The following is a 16000-nucleotide window of genomic DNA, read 5'->3' on the forward strand; positions in this document are numbered from 1 at the left end:
TAACTAATGAGTGTTGAAGTTCTCTTTCCTATGATAAGGGCAAGATTCAGTTGGATACGCATAGATATGTAATACCACTTAAGAAACCCCATGATATCTGAGCTGTACAAATGGATATGAAGGATATGACACAAGATTTACAGTAGCCCTGTGCACTTCTGGAATAGCAGCTGGAGGCCAGGTGGGATAGCTAAGAGCTAAGTCTTATTTCAAGTAATTGAATTGTGTGTTAAGGGATTGACTCACTTGCCCATAAATAGTTGCCTACTACCAGTTGAGATACCATGTGGTACTGGAATTATCAATTAATTTCAGGTAGACATAACACAGGTTCTATAGGGGACCTCTGGCCTTCTGAAATGACAACTGGAGGCTAGGCAAGATATTTCTGGGCATCTCAAAAGAGACAACTTATTCAAGTCCATTTTGTTACATTAAATTTGTATCTGACTTTCTTGTGAATACTGATGCAATCCTGTTCACTAACAGTAGAAGTTCAGAGGCTTGCAGACTGATGCAGTTGTCTAAATATCGTTATTTACTGTTATTTGAGATAGCCTAAGCTATCCAAGATGTGCCTTGTCAGTTGGCACACGACCTTCTGAAACAATATTTGGAGGATGTCACCTAGGATACCTCAAGGGGTACTAGACAGCTACACTTAGGCAATTGAATCTTAACTCCTATCTCACACTTCTACATGTAGACACAAAAATTAAGAACTCTTAATCTGAGAGCTGAATCACATCACTGCTGTCTAATCAATGGGGAAAAAGAGACACCAGCAAAATGAAATTCAGATGACATATTATGTACCTGGATGAACAACCTTGAGGTTCTTTCATGTTTTTCTCTATTAACTATAAGAAAGCCAGGGTTGGATTTCCCAAACTTTGATGTTTAATTTTTAAAGGCTTTGAAGAACAAATTTTTTGTTAATGAAATAAAATTGTACCAGTAATACCATGAATAATTTCTTAAAAAATGTTTCAAAACTCCCTATTCTTCTAGTCTATTAACATTAACAATGCATTTCATTCTTGAGTGTCTAACTATAGAGGCCTGCAATAGTGTCTTCTTTAACTGTAGGTCCTTTTTCTTAAAGTAATTTGAATGAATCATTATATTTCAGAAGGGAAGGGAAGGGAAGGGAAGGGAAGGGAAGGGAAGGGAAGGGAAGGGAAGGGAAGGGAAGGGAAGGGAAGGGAAGGGAAGGGAAGGGAAGGGAAGGGAAGGGAAGGGAAGGGAAGGGGCATGAGACTGACAAAAATTATCTTCAGTTGAAAGATACTGCTTCACTTTTTTTTTCTTTGCACGAAAATTCACAGATTCTGTGAGAAATAAGATTTACTGTGTGGCTTCTCACTGAAAAGATTTAATTAACCCCCCATCTTTTCTGCCATAATTTTTTTTTACTAGCTTCATTAGCCAATATACTACTCAGCAGACTTAAAGAAAGTGTTATTAATATTTGTGATAAGAAATACTAGATTAGTAAAGACTTCTATTTCACTTACAAATTTGAGTCCTTGCACCGAAGTTGAATGGACTGTTTGAAGTTCAGAGAGACTGTGCTGCAACATCTGTTTATTATTTCTTCACTTTCCTGAAGACTTCATCTGTGCATTTGGTTTGTTCTTCCAAAGGGACCAATCAAAGAAACAAATTATTTCTTCTCTCTTCCCTAGCCTAGCAATAGTATATGTCATGGAGCTTAAAAAAAATACCTCAATCCTGAAAACAGAACATCTGGTAATCTTCCAGTAGCCAGAACTAGATTAAGCAAATAAGCAACATTTCTGATTTTGATGAATTATTTTTTCAAACCTTTGTGACTAAAACTGATGAAATTGCTGAACAAGGTGTACAACTGCTCATTAAACAGGTCTTCTCAAAGGCTTCTCTTCTAATCAATGTAAGGCATATAACAAAAAGGTCTCTCTTACTCAGCAGAGAAAAAGGGATTTGGGGCTTCACACGCCATTGGTAGGATTTGTCTTTCTTGAGACTGCAGGTATGACAAGGAAAATATTCATTATCCCACATCTAAAGACCTGTCATAAGATTGTATCTGTATAAGCTAGTTGTCTTAAACAGTGGAGAGAAATAAGCATTGGGTGGGATTTATCTTATCCCAAAGAAAACAGTTAAGACACAAATTACTTGACTTGTGGTCTGGAAAGGATCGACCCATTACAAAACAATGTTGTACAATTAGCTCAAATGGAGATAAATGTTAGGTACTGTTAGTGCTGGATGAGATGAATCCCAACCCTGACTACAGATTTCAGAAGCTTAGCTGAGCTGCCTAGTTAAGAATTTAGTCACTGATCTTACATGTCAGCAATGAGATATTAACATCTTCATAGGTCATTCATTCTGCTCAATTTTAGCTACTTCTACACTTCTAAAGGGATTGATTCCCAAAAAACAGGCCAAGGAGTGTAGAGGGATTTACATTCATTTTGCTCAAGACTAATCCCCCTTAGAATGAAATGTCCAGGAAAATTGTGCATAGCATTTTATCTAGATCTCCTTTTAAAACTCTCTGATGCCCCAAGGATTTCAGAAAAAGTCCTTCCTTATTATTACCTTTCTTTTCTCCCACCTCAAGTTGCCTGAAATAATTACAGAATTGTGTTTCATCCAACCAGGATATTGTTTCTTACAGCATGATGTGAATAGCATGCATTGCATGTAGGGATATTTGAGGGTATCAGGTCTGCTGGAATAGGGCTGGAATTTAGTCTAGTTTAATGGAAACCAAACCAGCACATTTTCATTTACATTGCCTAAAAGGAGGGCACTTTTAAATACATAATCCCTAGATCTGGAAATGTTTAGATCACTCCAAAAGATTGTCCAGATACGAATAAACATACATGCAGTGACTTGGGATCACAGTTGGGAATCACAATGTAGGAATGAAGTGGTGTTTAAGTTATTGATAATGTATAGTAATACTTAAATACTTCTGTTAGAATAACATGTATCATTACAGAAGAGAGTTTTTCTCCCACAAGCACTCCAGAGACAGCCCAGATGAATAGCTTAGACTTAGACAGCTCTGTCTGTGAGGAACTTTTCCTCCATCTAAAAATATTCTGATGACTCACATCCTTTGTTGTTGTTGTTGTTACTTTATCTGAGTACATGTGATCAGGATATTAGTTTTTTCAATGCTTTCTATATACATGTATTCATGCTATTCTATGATTTTCAAAATAGAGAAAAAATCTACATTGTTAATATTTGACTATATTCTCATATTTATTTAAGAAATTTGGAAAAATAAATGGAGATTCATATTTAATTTACAGTACACATTTTGTAGTAGAAGTTGTTTGGTGCTGCCGCATACTCTACTCTACTGTTTAGTATTAACTGCTTGTCCCATGAACTTAATTGAAGTTTAAGGCACAGTGGAAAAATTGCTAACTATTTTATCATTGGAAAGAGTAATCCAAATAAGCAGGAGTTGTCAAACAGCTGTGAAAACTGAGTCAACAAAGAAGATTAAAGTGAAAATAAACTGGTCTTCTGCAAAAAAAAAAAAAAAAAAAAGTTTTAAGATGGTTCATGATTTTTTTCTACTGGGTGGAGTGGACTGAAATGGAGCAGAGGGACCTTCCCTCCCCTGAAAACAAATAATGAGAACCATTCAACCTAGTACAGAGACTGACATTGTTCACTACTTCCAGATGATTTTTACTCTATTATAATAGATATTTATGAGAGGAATTTGAGATTTCCAAGCTTACTGGGGGGTATATATTATATTTGTATAAAACAGGGTCAAATAAAGTGGAATTCATTTCACCTCCATTTAGATATCTAAAAGGTAGTTGTCTGAACTGGTCAGCTGTGTTTCCTGTGTGGTAAAAGGGAGAGACAAAAGTGTTCAAAGGTAAATTCATCTAATTTATCTTAAATACCTGTTGAAGGATGGAGTAAATCACACATGGGAGCTGCCTATTTTTCTTCAATAATGTTTCAGAGTGTCTAGACTTGGGTAATTTTAGACATCTGAAGCAAGGTAAGATAAATCCCATCTATAGCCTGGATTTATCATAAATAAAATTGCACAGTATAGGTATCTATTTGAAATCAAGTAGTCTAGCCTCCTTTAACATTCGATAGAGAGAAATTAACACTTCCACAGTATGCTCCATCTGGCAAATGCTCCATTTTCAAATCTGTAGCCTTGGGGGCTCTCATTTGCTGTCAATTGCTTCAAAGACAGTCTAGACCCATATATTTATTAGCTATAGACATTTCAGTTCTGGATGCATAAATACAGCAAAGATAAACCTCAATTTTCTAGCCCAAAAGAGAGTGGCTCCAGGTTATTCCACTTCATGTAATCTCATAATTGGGAATTAGGAGTGTAATCATCCTAGCATCCCAGTATAGACAATGAACAGAAAAAAACAGCCCCAGGGAACGACTGTATAAAATAGTTAAAACAGTATGTCTCATAGAGGAAATAAGGAGAAGTTATGTAATAGGAATATTTTCACCTGCTAACTCATTTTGTCTCAGGTGATAAAACTTAGGGGAGAAATTCAGCTAGCTAACGAATTATATTCTCTGCCATTTCAGATGCTGTAGGTTATCTAAAATATCTGCACAGGGCTAGCATATATAAGAAGGATTTACCAGAGACCCACATCCTTTTATGGTGGCAGACAAAAGCCAGGCAATGTACTTTATAGTATCTAAAAATAGCACGGATGCTTATGATTAGGTACCTTAGTTATCCTGACTATCAAGTCCTCTGTATCAGTAAATGTGGAGAAAAATATATTTCTGAGGAGAATTTACCCCATCTATTCTACACACCTATCTTTGGAGACCGTGAAACCACCATGAAGATTTGATTGGAGAAGGAGCCTCAATAATTACCTTAAACTTAGACTTTATATGCTGCGCATCCAATACTAAGGTAATCTGAAAGGCTCCTGTGAGTGCCATTAACATCTGGTTTATGAATCCTTTCTATTAAGGACACAGGATTCCTATTGTTAAATACATTTCTGCCATTTATTATTTTTCTTAGTAGTTCTTTGACATCTTGGCTCCTCAGGTAGTAAATGACAGGGTTGCAGAAAGGTACTAAACTGTATATAGAACTGATACCATCTTGTTGGAGTCAAAGGCACCCATAGCCTTAGGCTGGGCATAGGTAAACAGAGTAAAAAGGTAGAAGATAACATCTACCAGGTGAGAAGCGCAGGTTGAGATAGCTTTCCACCTACCCTGAGCTGTAGGGATCCTCATTATAGTAGCTGCTATGCAGAAGTAAGAGGCTACCAGCACAAGCAATGGTACAAGAAATTATAATCAATGCCAGAATGAAATCCACTGTCTCTGCCATTGACATATCCTCGCAGGCAAGGTTGAACAGGGGTGATATATCACAGAAGAAATGGTTGGTGACTGAGTCACAGAAATTCGTGTGTTGAGACTACCTTGAGTATGGAAATGGTAAAACCTCCCATCCAAGAACCAGCAACTAAAAGAAAGCAGAGCTCATAAGTCATGATGGTTGGATAGAGTAGGGGCTGCAAATAGCCACAAAGCAGTCATAAGCCTTTACAGCCAGAAGCAGACACTCAGTGCAGGCCAAGGCAATGAAAATCTGGGACGTGCACCCTGCAAAAGAGCTGATCTTGCATCCTGTCAATAAGCTGCTAAGCATTTTAGGCACAATAACTGTAATATACCACATCTCCAGAAAAGAGAGGTTGCTTAAGAAATACATAGGGGTATAGAGGCAGTAGCTAATATGGATTGTTATAATGATGACCATATTCTCTGCTAGTGTGAATACATAGACAGTGATGAAGGTGATGACAAGTAGGACTTGCAGTTCTCTGAGAACAGTGGAGAATCCCTGGAGGACAAATTCTTGAGCACTTGAATTTTATTTTTTAATTTCTATTGTTAAAAAAAAATATTATCAGTATATTATTCTGTTACAATTACATTATATTATATCATTATTTATTATAAGTAATGGTATTAGAGTAGATATGCAAAACTGACACAAGAACTTTCAGTTTATTCTCACAAAAGGAATTAAGCAAATATTAGAGCAATTTGCATTATGTACCAAGAGGGTAGTTTTAACAATATCCTGAATATTGAGGAGACCTGGCTTTGGATTCGGTTCATCTAACTTTAGGCATCCACAATATAGAGGTCTACATCTCAGAAAATCATTTAGATTCCCTTTGCACTCAAGTAGACAGGGAGAGGCACCACCAAAATGTGATTCTTCTGTTCTGTTCTGTTCTGTCTCGTCTATAATATGTAAATACTTTAGTATGAGATGGAATATGTCCTGGAAATAACTATTTATCTGCACCAGCCACAAAGCGAACCTAGAATCAGTAGTTCAGACTAAGACAGTGAGAATTCATCACGTTTAATTTTAGTAGAGCATTTAAATACTTAAAATTTAATGCCTGGAGCCCAAGGCACCCAAGTTGATACGAGACATCTGTGTGAGACTGCCATATAATACAAGACCTTTAGAAGACACATATCTTCCTAGCTTGACAGCTGTAGGTCAACAAATTACCCAAGATCATCCAAAGCTACACTAGTCACTTGAGTACCATTCTAGGTATCTACAGTAGAGGTGAACATGTAGTAGTCTCAGTGCCTGTTATAGTCAGCTGAAGCCTGGTCAGTGCCATCAGTGGAGTCTATAGAGTCATTTGTCTCATCAAAAAGAAGATGTCTATCCTGGACTCATTTCAGTTTCCCAAACTGGTACTGTTTGGGTTTCCTGATAATACCTAGGGCTTCCACATGAAACTGGAAGATTTGTTACACAACCTAGAGGATGCCTATACCCTTGTGGAGTGCATCTGGATGATCTACTGCATCTCAAATGACACGAAATTCCTATTTCCAAGCAACTAAATTATCTACTACATTTGTTCAGATTAATCATTCTTTAAACTTAATTGATTATTGATTTCATCTCCACTGACTCTAATGAAAATTTAGACTTGTAGTTGTGATGATGACAGATACATTTGCTAACATCTAGTGCAAGATTTAGTTGTATAAATGTTTCTTTCTAGTGTCTTATATGTCTCTGTTTCAAAATATTTTCATAGGGCTGGCAGATATCACTGTACATTTCTTCAACTGGAGCTGGAGCTCTCTCTCAGAGTTAAGATGACACTAGATGACTATGCAACTGAGTCCTGTCCCTAAAATTAGGTAGATGAATCACACAAAGGAAATCTGAGCTCATTTCATGGCTCTAGCCACGTGTTAATTTCAATAATGACTGATCTTAACTGTAGATATAGTATCTAATACCATATCATTTAATATACTAAATTTAGGGAAAAATAAAGATCAAGACATATGAAAGATCCTTCACACAACTATTCTGCTATGTATCAAATCAGAAATTTCATTTGTGGAATTCTCCAGAAGATGTGTTCCCCAAACCATCTAAACCATCTTGCTTAAGAAAGGAGCCATCCTTCATATTTGGCTATTTGTATCCTCTGATTACTAGTGGCTTAGGGTGAAACAACTAATTTTAAATGGCTAAAACTGAGTGAGAGGAATCTTATGTCATAAGATGGCAGTCTAAGACAAGGATGAATATGATGCTAACATCCCTGCTTTCCTTTTTTGACTATAGTTGAAGCCTTTGTATACCTAATATAAATCAAATAACTAGATAATTGGAGTAAATGAGGTAAATCATTCAATTCCTGTTGCTATGCTGTGGCTTCTACAGGTACATCAACCAGAAAAGGAAGGTTAAAGAAAGAGTACCCCCTCTGATGAGCAAAAGTAGCGAGCTGGTAACAATACATGAGGAGAAGGCTGAGGTACTCAACAACTTTTTTGCCTCAGTCTTCACTGGCAACCTCTCTTCTCACATCTCACGAGTCAATGTGCCATTTGACGGGGATCAGGGTGGCAAAGGTCCTCCCAATTTAAGTGAAGATCAGGTTCGCAACCACCTGAGAAACCTGAACATACGTAAGTCTATGGGTCCCGATGAGATGCATCCGAGAGTCCTGAGGAAATTGGCTGATGTAGTTGCCACGCCACTCTCCATGATATTTGAAAAGTCATGGCAGTCAGGTGAAGTCCCTGGTGATTGGAAAAATGGCCATTTTTTGCAGCCATTTTTAAAAAAGTAAAAAGGAGGACCCTGGGAACTACCGACCTGTCAGCCTCACCTCTGTGCCTGGGAAGATCATGGAACAGAGCCTCCGAGAAGCTACGCTAAAGCACATGGAGGACAGGGAGGTGATTCAAGACAGCCAGCATGGCTTCACCAAGGGCAAGTCTTGCCTGATCAACTTAGTGGCCTTCTATGATGGAGTGGCTGCATTAGTGGATGAGGGAAGAGCTACGGTTGTCATCTATCTGGACTTCTGTAAGGCCTTTGACACGGTCCTCCACAATATCCTTCTCTTTAAATTGGAAGGGTATGGATTTGATGGGCGGACTGTTCGATGGATAGCAAACTGGCTGGATGGTCGCATGGCTCGATGTCCAGATGGAGATCAGTGATGAGTGGTGTCCCTCAGGGGTCCGTAGTGGGTACCAGTACTGTTTAATATCTTCATCAATGACATAGACGGCGGGATCGAGTGCACCCTCAGCAAGTTTGCAGATGACGCCAAGCTGAGTGGTGCAGTCGACACACCTGAGGGATGGGATGCCATCCAGACAGACCTGGACAAGCTTGAGAAGTGGGCCTGTGTGAACCTCATGAGGTTCAACAAGGCCATGTGCAGGCTCCTGCACCTGGTTCGGGGCAACCCGCAGTATCAGTATAGGCTGCGGGATGAAGGGATTGAAAGCAGCCCTGTGGAGAAGGACTTGGAGGTACTGAGAGACTGGACATGAGCTGGCAATGTGCTCTTGCAGCCCAGAAAACCAACCGTATCCTTGGCTGCATCAAAAGCATCGTGGCCAGCAGGTTGAGGGAGGTGATTCTGCCCCTCTACTCTGCTCTGGTGAGACCCCACCTAGAGTACTGCATCTAGCTCTGGAGTTGTCAGCACAGGAAGAACACGGACCTGTTGGTGCGGGTCCAGAGGAGGGCCACAAAAACAATCAGGGGGATGGAACACCTCTGCTATGAGGAAAGCCTGAAAGACCTGGGGTTGTTCAGCCTGGAGAAGAGAAGGCTGCGGGGAAACATTATTGCAGTCTTTCAATACTTAAATGGGGCCTACAAGGAAGATGGAGATAGTCTTGTTAGCAAGGTCTGCGTCAACAGGACAAGGGGTAAGGGTTTTAAACTAAAAGAGGGTAGATTCAGACTAAACACAAGGCAAAAATTTTTTACAATGAGGGTGGTGAAACACTGGAACAGGTTGCCCAGAGAGGTGATAGATGCCCCATCCTTGGAAACATTCAAGAACAGGCTGGATGGGGCTCTGAGCAACCTGGTCTAGATGAAGATGTCCCTGCCAATTGCAGGGGGGATGGACTAGATGACCTTTAGAGGTACCTTCCATCCCAAAGCATTCTCTGATCCTATGATTCTATTGATACAGGTTCTCTTTCCCTGCCCTTTCCACCTGAACGCATATTCTCTTGCTTCTTTCTACCCAGCTGCTCCAATCCTATGGTATTTTCTTCATCTGATAACCATAATGTTTCATTTTCATTATTTCTTTTGCTCACCTTCACCTATAGGCACATGAATTAGTGGTTACCAGCTAATTCACTTAAGTTGTTCTCCTCTTCGTTCAAACCAAAGACCTCCATTACAGTTCACCCGTTATACCTGTTTTCCAGGCTGCAAATGAGATACAAAGAAAGAAACAGCTTGACTATCAAAACAATTAGAGAGTCAAGTCAACTTCCTTGCTGGACTGTGTTTGCAAAAAATCTTGTGTCAATCAATGACATTCTGTTTTCATCTGCGTGTATAATGATAGTCCAGGGAAGGCCTGAGCACTCAGAAATATGGACCTGGAGATTCAAAAACTTACCTGTTCTGTAAAATGAGACCCTTTGTGTTCTGATAGCAAAGACTGAAGGGGCAGGCAAAATAGATTGCTTTAAATACCAGAGGGACAAGAATTAACAAAAAAAAACAAAAAGAAAAACATGAAAGGGTCTCCATTACTGTAACATCCTGAGGGAAGTCTTGTAGTTATATTTCATCAATGTCATAAAAATCCAATAAATTAATGCCAGCAGGGGAAGCAATAGATGAATCTAAGGTTACAGTAGTTAGTGGAATATATATAAGCATTGTCATTCAACTCCCTGGATGACCCTACCCATGTTCATCTAAGTGTCTAGGTCTAAACTAATTGTCTAGATTTTCTCAAAATTTATGTGGAGATAACAGCTATATGGGAGGTGAGAGTAAATTTAGAAAACAAATGAACAACCTTCCCCCCCCCAAATGATATCTTTTTAAACATTTGCGGTGTAGGTAACGTGCATGTGACTTAGTAAAAGTGGGTTGTCCTTATAAAAGTGAGAAACAGGCACTTATAAAACATGATTCATCTTATTTATTTTAATTATTGGTCATATGACAAGATGTCATGGTTTAACCCCAGCTAGCAACTAAGCACCACACAGCTGCTCGCTCACTCCCCTCCCCCGGTGGGACGGGGGAGAGAATCGGAAGGGTAAAAGGGAGAAAACTCATGGGTTGAGATAAGAACAGTTTAATAATTGAAGTAAAATAAAAATAGAGCAGTTAAATAGGTAAAGCAAAAGCTGCACAAGCAAACAAAGCAAAACAAGGAATTCATTCACTACTTCCCATCAGCAGGCAGGTGTTCAGCCATCTCCAGAAAAGCAGGGCTCCATCACGCGTAATTGTTACTGGGGAAGACAAACGCCATTGCTGAACGTCCCCCCCTTCCTTCTTCCCCCAGCTCTATATACTGAGCATGACATCATACGGTATGGAATAGCCCTTTGGCCAGTCTGGGTCAGCTGTCCTGCCTGTGCTCCCTCCCAGCTTCTTGTGCACCTGGCAGAGCATGGGAAGCTGAAAAGTCCTTGACCAACGTAAGCACTACTTAGCAACAGCTTAGCACTACATAGCAACAACTGAAACATCAGTGTGTTATCAACATTATTCTCATCCTAAATCCAAAACACAGCACTATAGCAGCTACTAGGAAGAAAATTAACTCTATCCCAGCTGAAACCAGGACATAAGATGAATCACATTCTAGAAGCATTTATTTCTCTCCATTGAGTGTGATGGAAATCTTCAGTGACATATAGATGTCTAAAGATAGGAGAAATATCCCTACTAGACTCATGTGCTGTACAGTGGATTACAGTGGAATAAATCTGGAGATTAGTTATACGTAAATGATTATAAATAATATGAAGATATAAAAATATATTATAGAAACAATATGATATATGATATCTATTATATTCTATTATATATAAAATGTATTATGTATATGTATAACATATAATAAATCTATACCCAATGTCAATTATATATCCTCCAAGTAATCTTGATCAATGTAATTAACTGCACTCATTTAAAAATAAAGAAAGACAGAGACAAGAAGAAAGGAGGTGAGGGACAAGATTTTTCATGCAGCTGGAAAACTACCCTGGCATTAGTAGTTAGCATAGGCATAGGCATTTCTGTTATCTAGAGCTGAGATAGGCACCCTGTGTTCTTATACTGAAGAAAAAGAGACATTCACTAACAGGCATGTATGAAAGAAAAATTTCATACTGGATCTCAACATGAGTAGCTCAGTTTAGATATATTTCAGATGTCTGAAGTTGAGATGGATGAATCCTGTCTAAAGAGACAGGATTCTAATATGCAAGAAGTCCTTCCATTTTAGTGACCAAAGCCCTACCTCATACTGGCTCAGAAAAAAATGCATAATTTGTATTTCCAAAATGCTTAGTATCATCTGAGACAGCAAGATCCCAATGAAAGGTTAGGGGTAGGCTTATTCTCATCACTTCCTTCCAAGTATAGTGAGCAAAAGTCTATGCATTTAAGCTGGTATTTTGTTCTTTTGAGGGGGGCTTACAAATCTTGTAGCTTCTTTGTCATTTTCTTTCTCATATTCTCTTTTAGCAGCGGAAACATCTGAGTGTGGTTCTTCCCAGGAAGTTACAGAAATGTAATGACCAAAGTCTGTTGATTTCAAAGACAATTTAGTGCATAACTGTTCTCTTGAAAATCCCCGTTCAACATACACACTGAGAAGGCACTAACCTCCAGCTGGCATGCTGAATCTTGAACAGCTTGATGTTGCCTGCAGACTCTTTGATTCCATTTGGTGAAAAGGAAAGATACTAGGTAAAAAGCTTCATTAGTAAACAATGATGGTAATACTGAGAAGATACTGCTTTTTAAAAAACTCATGAGATTTTTGTATGAATATGCATGTGATTCCTATCCTCCTCCAGAAGGAATGAGATCAGATCACAGTATGTTTGCATTTTTAATTTCAAATCCCACCAGGAAGTGTCTGCACTTTTTAAGATTTCAATCAGAAATTTGACATATGATCCAGAGACTAAAAGAGGACATGAAACAAACAATCTCAAATTCTAATAGCAACTCCAGTGTGGGCTCCATTGATGGACTTCTGTGTACGTTACAACCCTCATAGTATTCTCACCTCAGATGGATTGATCTGGTGGCTAGTGTTTATAGGGTTCTTTGATCTGGAAAAATAGGATGGATTATAATTAAGTAATTACTTCCATGGGAAAAATTATGCTTACTGACAAAATCTGTGTTTTTTAGAGGGGCCTTGGGGGGAGTGATTATTATACTCCAATAGCTTAATGGCATTTAAAATACTTTATGTATTTCAAAGCTCTGCACAGCGCTGGAAGATGTGGTACAGGACTTATGGGATTTCCTTCTTAAATAGTATATGGAAGCGAGGTGAGATAGCCTACAACACCTAAAATAATAGTACGCCTGAATGCTACTCAAATCTGAGAAAGGATGCCCTGGAAATTATAGCCTTCACAGAAGATACTTGCAGAGAAGGGATACATGTAGCACTGAGAAGCCGCATTACTGATGCCCAGTAGAAAGGGAGACTGCAGTAGTCTGCTATATATAACCCATTGCTCCCCATAATGCAAGAAGAACAGATGTAGGATACGCTTGCCTGGAACTAGCTTCCCATCATTGATATCTGATGCCACTTCACTGATAGCTGATACCACAAATAAAGATACGCTTATAGCTGTACTCATTCTGTTAGCACTCCTAACACAGGATTTACTCCCTCAGCCTCAACAGAATCATAGAATCATAGAATTGTTAAGGTTGGAAAAGACCCTTAAGATCATTGAGTCCAACCGTTAACCTATCACTGCCAAGTCCACCACTAAATCATGTCCCTAAGCACCATGTCTACCCTTCTTTGAAATACCTCCAGGGATGGAGACGCAACCACTTCCCTGGGCAGCCTATTCCAATGCCTGGATACCCTTTCGGTGAAGAAGTTTTTCCTAATATCCAACCTAAACTTCCCCTGGCGCAGCTTGAGGCCATTTCCTCTCGTCCTATCGCTTGTTACTAGGGAGAAGAGACTGACCCCCACCTCGCTACAACCTCCTTTCAGGTAGTTGTAGAGAGCAATAAGGTCTCCCCTCACTCAGACTCTCCAGACTAAACAACCCCAGCTCCCTCAGCCGCTCCTCATAAGACTTGTGCTCTAGACCCTTCACCAGCTTCATTGCCCTTCTCTGGACACGCTCCAGCACCTCAATGCCCTTCTTGGAGTGAGGGGCCCAAAACTGAACACAGTACTTGAGGTGCGGCCTCACCAGTGCCCAGTACAGGGGCACTATCCCCTCCCTGGTCCTGCTGGCCGCACTATTCCTGATACAAGCCAGGATGCCATTGGCCCTCTTGGCCACCTGGGCACACTGCTGGCTCATGTTCAGGCGGCTGTCAACCAACATCCCCACGTCCTTTTCTGCCAGGCAGCTCTCCAGCAACTCCTCCCCAAGCCTGTAGCGTTGCATGGCGTTGTTGTGACCAAAGCGCAGGAGCCAGCACTGAGCCTTGTTGAATCTCATACAGTTGGCCATCGATCCAGCCTGTCCAGGTCCCTCTGCAGGGCCTTCCTACCCTCCAGCAGATTGACACTTCCACCCAACTTGGTGCCATCTGCAAACTTACTGAGGGTGCACTCAATCCCCTCATCCAGATCATCAATGAAGATATTGAACAGGACTGGCCCCAACACTGAGCCCTGGGGAACACCATGCGTGACAAGCCGCCGACTGGATTTGATTCCATTCACCACCACTCTCTGGGCTCAGCCGTCCAGCCAGTTTTTAACTGAGCGCAGAGTGCACTTATCCAAGCCGTGAGCAGCCAGCTTCTCCAGGAGAATGCTGTGGGAGACAGTGTCAAAGGCCTTACTAAAGTCCAAGTAGACAACATCCACAGCCTTCCCCTCATCCACTAAGCAGGTCACCTTGTCATAGAAGGAGACCAGGTTAGTGAAACAGGATCTCCCTTTCATAAACCCATGCTGGCTGAGCCTTATCCCCCGGTTGTCCCACACATGCTCCGTAATGGCACTCAAGATGATTTGTTCCATGACCTTCCCCGACACCAAGGTCAGGATGACAGGCCTGTAGCTCCCCAGATCCTCCTTCCGACCCTTCTTGTAGAGGGCCATCATATTTGCTAACTTCCAGTCACCTGGGACCTCCCTGGTTGACCAGGACTGCTGATAAATGATGGAGAGTGGCTTGGCAAGCTCCTCTGCCAGCTCCCTCAGTAATGATTCTGTTGATAAGTGAAACCTGGTGGGATGAGTCCTGTGACTGGTGTGCCGTGATGGACAGTTACAGGCACTTCGGGAGGGATAGGCAGGGCAGACGAGGCAGGGGGGTGGTGCTGTATTTAAGGGACGGGTTTGATTGTATGGTGCTTGAAGTTGACAATGACATGGCTGAGAGCCTCTGGTAAGGATGAAGGGGAAAGCAAATAAAGCTGATGTTGTTGTGGGAGTTTGCTATCGACCACCCAGCCAGGACAATGACACCGATGAATTATTCAACAAGGAATTAAGGAATATCTCTAGATCAACTGCCCTTGTCCTTATGGGTGATTTTAACTTCCCAGACGTCAACTGGGAATATCATACAGCAGACAGAAACAGGTCCAGGAAATTCCTGAAGCATGCTGAAGATAACTTCTTGGTGCAGGTACTAAGAGAGCTGGCTAGGAAAGGTGCTTTCCTAGATTTGTTGTTTGTAAATAGAGCGGGACTGTGGGTGAAGTGGTGATTTGTGGCTGACTTGGTCACAGTGACCATGAAGTAGTTGAGTTTAAAATTGTTGCAATAGGAGAAAAATTGCCAGCAAAACTTCGACCCTGGATATAGGGAGAGCAGACTTTGGGCTGCTGAAGGAGCTAGTTAGCAAGGTCCCCTGGGAATCTGCTTTTTAAGGTATTGGTGTCCTTGAATGCTGGTCACTTTTTAGGAGCCATCTCTTAAGAGTGCAGGAGTAGGCAATTCCAAAGCGTGGGAAGTCAAGCAAGCAGGGCAGAAGGCCGGCTTGGGTGAGCAGGGATTTTCTAGAACTTAGGTGCAAAAGGAAAGTGTATGGACATTGGAAGCAAGGACAGGTGACACAGGAGGACTACGGAGTTGCTGTTCACCACTACAGGGAGAAAATCATGCAGCCAAAGCTCAATTAGAGTTCAAGCTGGCCAGCACTGTGAAGGACAACAAAAAGGGCTTTTATAAAATGTGTTAACAGCAAAAGGAGAATCAGAGATAACATTGGTCCATTACTTGATGAGGTTGATTACCTCACAAATAGGGACGTAGACAAAACAGAGACGTTTAAGGCCACCTTCGCGTCTGCCTTCAACACCAATAATGGGCCCTGGGACCCCCAGAGCCTTCTGCTGGAAGACCATGACTGTGAGGATGATAAACTCCCAGCTGACTCTGAACTTGTTTGAGACTTGCTGCTCCAGCTGGATGCA

At 40.8% G+C, this 16000-nt stretch overlaps 1 pseudogene; it reads right to left on the reverse strand.

Moving 5' to 3' along the window:
• Positions 1-4912: 4912 nt before the first annotated feature.
• LOC104018597 (olfactory receptor 6P1-like) lies at positions 4913-11872 on the reverse strand (annotated as a pseudogene).
• Between the last annotated feature and the right edge of the window lie 4128 nt (positions 11873-16000).

This window comes from Nipponia nippon, unplaced genomic scaffold (genome assembly GCF_047370975.1).
Source record: "Nipponia nippon isolate SJK-2023a ecotype South Korea unplaced genomic scaffold, ASM4737097v1 scaffold_53, whole genome shotgun sequence".
Lineage (NCBI taxonomy): Eukaryota > Metazoa > Chordata > Aves > Pelecaniformes > Threskiornithidae > Nipponia > Nipponia nippon.